The sequence below is a fragment of the Jaculus jaculus genome, chromosome 17 (assembly GCF_020740685.1).
Source record: "Jaculus jaculus isolate mJacJac1 chromosome 17, mJacJac1.mat.Y.cur, whole genome shotgun sequence".
NCBI classification, from domain to species: Eukaryota; Metazoa; Chordata; class Mammalia; order Rodentia; family Dipodidae; genus Jaculus; species Jaculus jaculus.
The window spans coordinates 40,046,415-40,052,414 of NC_059118.1; the positions used below are offsets into that span (position 1 = coordinate 40,046,415).

The following is a 6,000-nucleotide window of genomic DNA, read 5'->3' on the forward strand; positions in this document are numbered from 1 at the left end:
ACACACAAGTTAACAGTGTGGATCAAAAACAAAAAATGGGCCCTTCTATTTCCTGTCTTCAAGAAACCCACATCATCACTAAAGACAGACACCTCCTCAGGGTGAAATAATGGAAAATGATATTCTAAAGAAATGAAAATAAGAAGCAAGAGGGTTTTGCTATATTAATATCTGATAAAATAGACTTCAGACTAAAAATAATCAAAAAGGACAAAGAAGGCTACCTATTACTCATAAAGGGAATGGTCCAACAAGAAGATATCACAATCAAAAATCTATATGCACCAAACCCTAGAAAACCACAGTTTACAAAACAAAACCAACTTGACCACAGAATATAAGTAAATACCAGCACCACCAAAGCTGGGGTCTTTGATACTCCACTATCATTAATAGACAGATCATGCAAGTGGAAATCAACAGATTTCAATAGCACCATAAATCAACTAGCCCTAATGAACATCTACAAAACAGTCCACCCCATTTCTACAGAATACCCATATTTCTCAACAGTCCATGGAACAATATTCAAAATTTATCACATACTAGGACATAAAGCATGCTTCCATAAATTCAGGCAAATTGATGTAAGTTACTGAATCATATCAGAACACAATGTTTTAAAGCTAGAATTAACTACAAGAGACACATCAGGAATTCCACCAGCTCCTGGACAGAACAACACACTTTTAAACAATGAATGGTTTATAAAATAAGTAAAAAAATGTAACCAAGGAAGTAAAGAATCTATACAATGAGAACTTTAAGACACTCAAGCGAGAAATTGCAGAAGACACTAGAAAGTGGAGAAACATCCCTTGTTCCTGGCTTGGGAGAATCAATATCGTGAAAATGGCAATCTTACCTAAAGCAATCTACACATTTAATGCAATCCCTATCAAAATTCCAAAGGCTTTCTTCATGGAAATAGAAAAAACAATCCAAAAATTCATTTGGAATCACAAAAAACCTCGAATATCTAAAATAATACTGAGCAACAAAAAAGAGGCTGGTGGTATCACCATACCTGATTTTAACCTATACTACAGAGCCATAGTAACAAAAACAGCATGGTACTGGCACAAAAACAGACATGTAGATCAGTGGAACAGAATAGAGGACCCAGATGTAAGCCCAAGTAGCTATAGCCACCTGATATTCGATAAAAATGCCAAAAATACTCATTGGAGAAGAGACAGCCTCTTCAGCAAATGGTGTTTTGAAAACTGGATAAATATCTGCAGAAGGATGAAAATAGATTCTTCTCTCTCGCCATGCACAAGAATTAAGTCCAAATGTATTAAAGACCTTAACATCAGACCGGAAACTTTGAAACTGCTAGAGGAAAAAGTAGGGGAAACCCTCCAACATATTGGTCTTGGCAAAGACTTTCTGAATACAACCCCAATTGCTCAGGCAATAAAACCACAGATTAACCACTGGGACCTAATGAAATTACAAAGATTTTGCACCGCAAAGGACACAGTGAAAAAAGCAAAGAGGCAACCTACAGAATGGGAAAAAATCTTCGCCAGCTATATATCTGATAGAGGATTGATATCTAGGATATACAAAGAACTCAAAAAGTTAACTAATAAGGAATCAAACAGGCCAATCAAAAAATGGGCTAAGGAGCTAAATAGAGAGTTCTCAAAGGAAGAAATACGAATGGCATATAAGCACCTAAAAAAATGTTCTACGTCACTAGTCATCAGGGAAATGCAGATTAAAACTACATTGAGATTCCATCTCACTCCTGTCAGATTGGCCACCATCATGAAAACAAATGATCATAAATGTTGGCGGGGATGTGGAAAAAAAGGAACCCTTCTGCACTGCTGGTGCAATCTGGTCCAGCCATTGTGGAAAACAGTGTGGAGGTTCCTAAAACAGCTAGAGATTGATCTACCATATGACCCAGCTATAGCACTCCTAGGCATATATCCAAAGGACTCATCTCATTTCCTTAGAAGTACATGCTCAACCATGTTTATTGCTGCTCAATTTATAATAGCTGGGAAATGGAACCAGCCTAGATGTCCCTCAACAGATGAGTGGATAATGAAGATGTGGTACATTTATACAATGGAGTTCTACTCAGCGGTAAAGAAAAATGAAGTTATGAAATTTGCAGAAAAATGGATGGACCTGGAAAGTATTATACTAAGTCAGGTAACCCAGGCCCAGAAAGCCAAGCGCCACATGTTCTCCCTCATATGGGGATCCTAGCTACAGATGACTGGGCTTCTGTGTGAGAATGAAAATACTTAGTAGCAGAGGCCAGTATGTTGAAAAGGAGACATAAAGGGTGGAGAAGGGAAGGGAGGAGGATACTTAATAGGTTGATATTGTATATATGTAATTACAATGATTGTAATGGGGAGGTAATATGATTGAGAATGGAATTTCAAACGGGAAAGTGTGGGGGTGGGGAGGGAGGGAATTACCATGGGATATATTTTATAATCATGGAAAATGTTAATAAAAATTTAAAAAAAAAAAAAAAAAGAATGTAGGCTCTTTGGAAGGGGCCTGAAGGTACTGTTAAAGCCTGCTTTATCTCCCTGCCCCTGGATTAACAAATTGACAATCTATCTGGTATTGTGGAGTAAAAGAAATGCAAGAAAGAGAGGGTCATTGAGTTTGCAATGTGATCTTGTGTTTTGGAAACAGCCATGGGCAGGGTGAAGCAGGTTTTCTGGATGTCTGCATGGAGACCCACGGAGTCATGAGCATGAAGTGTGGATTGCAATGAAGACCCATTGGAGATGCCAGGACCATGAGATAATTGCTGAGGACAGCTGCTGGTCCCAGATGAAGTTTTCCCGAACTCTGAGTAGCATAGCTGGAGGGGTGAAACTGGAACTCCAGAGACTTGTTCCTGTTAGAATTATCAGACTAGGAGATTTGTCACTAGGTATAGTTGTTGGACTTGAAACTACAGAGTTTGGTGTTTGGCTTGGTTGTTTTAAACCTTGTATTGGCTGGATATTTCTTTGCTATACCCAATGCCACATTTGTAGTGTGAATGTTTATTCTGTGCCTTTATGTGTTCTTTTTTTGAGGTTACTTTTTGGTATTATTGTTCAGTTAAAAGACCATGGGTTTGGAGGATGTATTAACATCATCGGAATTAATAAAAACTTTGGGGCTTTTTTTTAATGCCATTCCTGTATTTTTATTATAAAAATATATCAGAACAAATAAAGAATGTCAAACATGTGTTTCAAAGTTGCACAATATTTAAAGAAAGAGAGCCAAAGAAGTTTCTTAGAGATATATTTATGAAAGTTAGTCTTCTGTTGTTTTTTTTTTTTTAAGTAGAACCTTTGTATGGACACATCATGTGTTGGCACCATCATTCCCCTTCTCCCTGTCCCAATTCCACTGAGGGCCCACCTCAGTGGGACTGCTTAAAGTGTGTATATGATGTGCAAGGGTATGCATGTGTCAGTCTGAGCACAACTTAGAATGCTTGTTCTCTCCTTCCACAATGCTTAAGTCAGGACCTCCCTTGTTTTTCCACTACATGGGCACCAGACTAAGTGGTCCAGGAGCTTCCATGTTCTGGTTCCACCTCCCATTGCTGAAGGGGTACTGGGATCACAGATGTGTGCTGCTTTGTGTTTGGCTTTGCGTTTGGTTTTGCATGGGTGCTGGGGAATTAAACTCCGGCCAGAGGCTTGCGAGTGCCTTTAAGTGCACAGCCATCTCCCTAGCCCTATATCTTGGTCTTCAAAGGTCAGAGCTGCTCCCACACAGTCAGGTGGCAAGGTTAGCTATGTGCAGGCTCTGCCCTACTCAAGACCTCAACATCCTATCCTGGCAGGGCAACATCTTCTCTACTGTGCGCATAGTCATAGGGCAGCTGGAGGAGACTCAATCTTGTGTATTGAGAGGAAAATGGATCCTTCTGGATTATCTCTAGACCTCCTGGGATTTTTGTTTAAGGAAAGGTCTCACTCTAGCCCAAGCTGACCTGGAATGAGTTCCAGGCTACCTCTAGAGTGTTGGGATTAGAATCCTACACCACTATACCTGGCTTCCTCTTTTTTTTTTTTTTTTTTTTCTTGAGGTAGGGTTTCACTCTACCTCAGGCTGACCTGGAATTCACTCTGTAGTCTCAGAGTGGCCTCGAACTCATGGCAATCCTCCTACCTCTGCCTCCTAAGTGCTGGGATTATAGGTGTGTGCCACCATGCCCAGCTCCTCCTCATAATTGCTGGTTTAGGGTTCAGTGATCTCATTCAATCTTCAAACCGCTTTGCTCCTTCTCTAGCCAATCTGTCAGCTTCTTCATTGCCCACAAATCCTGAGTGACCTGGAATGTGCATCCACTGAATGTCCCTGCCCTGGGTGAGCTCATCCAGCTCCACGAAGACCTCCTTGTTGATCACATCTTTCCCAGCACTTGTTCTCCACCCATTCTTCTTCCAGCCTTGAACCCAGTTAGTTATCTCATTGATGGTGAGCATGCTGTCTGTGTATAGCACCAGCTTGCTGATGTTCTGAGCCTTTGCTTGTTCAATGGCTTTTCAGGCTGCATGGATCTCTGCTCTCTGGTTTGTCTGTCGTCCAGGAAGTCTAATGCCTAGTTTTAAAGGGTGGCCTGGCCCCCACTAAACACCAATTCCAGCTCGAGCTCGCCTTCGCCCATTACTGGAACAGCAGCCATCCGTGTGTCAACCACTGATTCACCTATATAAGAAAATGTGTCCTTGCTCACTGAAGGAGCTGCCTCTGTGGTCTGTCTCATGTGCTTTGCCCAGGGCTCCACACTTTCTTCACCTTCATCCAGAGGCTCCCGGGGTCTCTTGCTGATCTTCTCAAGCATACCGGAGTTTTCCTGGCCTTCTGCACCATCTGGGCTGGCAGAGTTCCTCACAGAGGCCCAGGCCTCATCTTCGGTGGCAAACTTCTTAAACCTGGCAGCAGGAAACCTGTCTACCTGGGCTTTACACTCATTCCAGGTGAGGAAGACGCCAGTCCTGCGGCCCCTCCTCACCGCATAGAACATCCCGACCCGCAGAGGCCGCGCTTGCAGCGCACAGCGGCCACAGAGACGCTGCAGGACAGAGGAAGCAGCCAGTGCATCGCTCACTCGCTCCCATTCGGCAGCATCTCGGCTGCGGGCTCTCGGCTACACAGTCAACTTTGGGGCTATTAAAGTTAGATGAATGCATTGCATTTTACATCATGCATTGTTATCAGTTTATGGAGGCCAGTGGCAGTATGTGGTAGCTTGATTCAGGTGTCCCTCATAAACTCCCTCAGAATACTAGGTTCCCAGCTAATGGAGATTTAGCAATTAATGCCTCTTGGAGGTAGTGTATTGTAGGGGGCAAGCTTATGGGTGTTATAGACAGCTCTCCCTTGCAAGTGTTTGGCACACTCTTGTTGCTATTGTCCACCTGATGTTGGCCAGGGGGTGAAGTCCACCCTCTGCTCATGCCATCATTTTCCCTGCCATCACGGAGCTTCTCCTTGAGCCTGTAAGACAAAATAAATGCCTTTTCCCAAAATCTGCACTTGATCGGGTGATTTCTGCCAGCAATGTGAAACTGGCTGCTATGAATGGTATTTTTTGTATTTTTAAATATTAATTTCATTTTTTAAAGAATAAAGATTTTTATCATGTATGCAGCATGATTTTTTTTATTTCGAGTTTTTTGTTCACTGTCTTTAGGTCAAGTGGCTATGCCCTGATTTCAATGTTATTGTTAGTGCATCTACAGATTCTGAATTTTTAAACATTTAGCCATTTGTGCCTCTCTGCCACTCATAATGAGGCATGACCCTAAAAAACTAGTATTGTTCAATCTGGTACATATCCATTGCAAGGATAGTGTGGCTCACAAAAAGTAAGTGGCTTATATCAGTATATCTCCATAAAGCTCCACAATTGTAAGTTTCCATTGACAGAACCCATGGACAAAGGCAAAAATCAGTGCAGCAGCTTTGCCAGACCTTTTTAAGTTAAGTTTGGTTGCAGGGATGCAA

The 6,000-nt window shown here is 41.9% G+C and overlaps 1 pseudogene; it reads right to left on the bottom strand.

The window, feature by feature from the left end:
- Positions 1-4,247: 4,247 nt before the first annotated feature.
- LOC101593824 lies at positions 4,248-5,094 on the bottom strand (annotated as a pseudogene).
- Between the last annotated feature and the right edge of the window lie 906 nt (positions 5,095-6,000).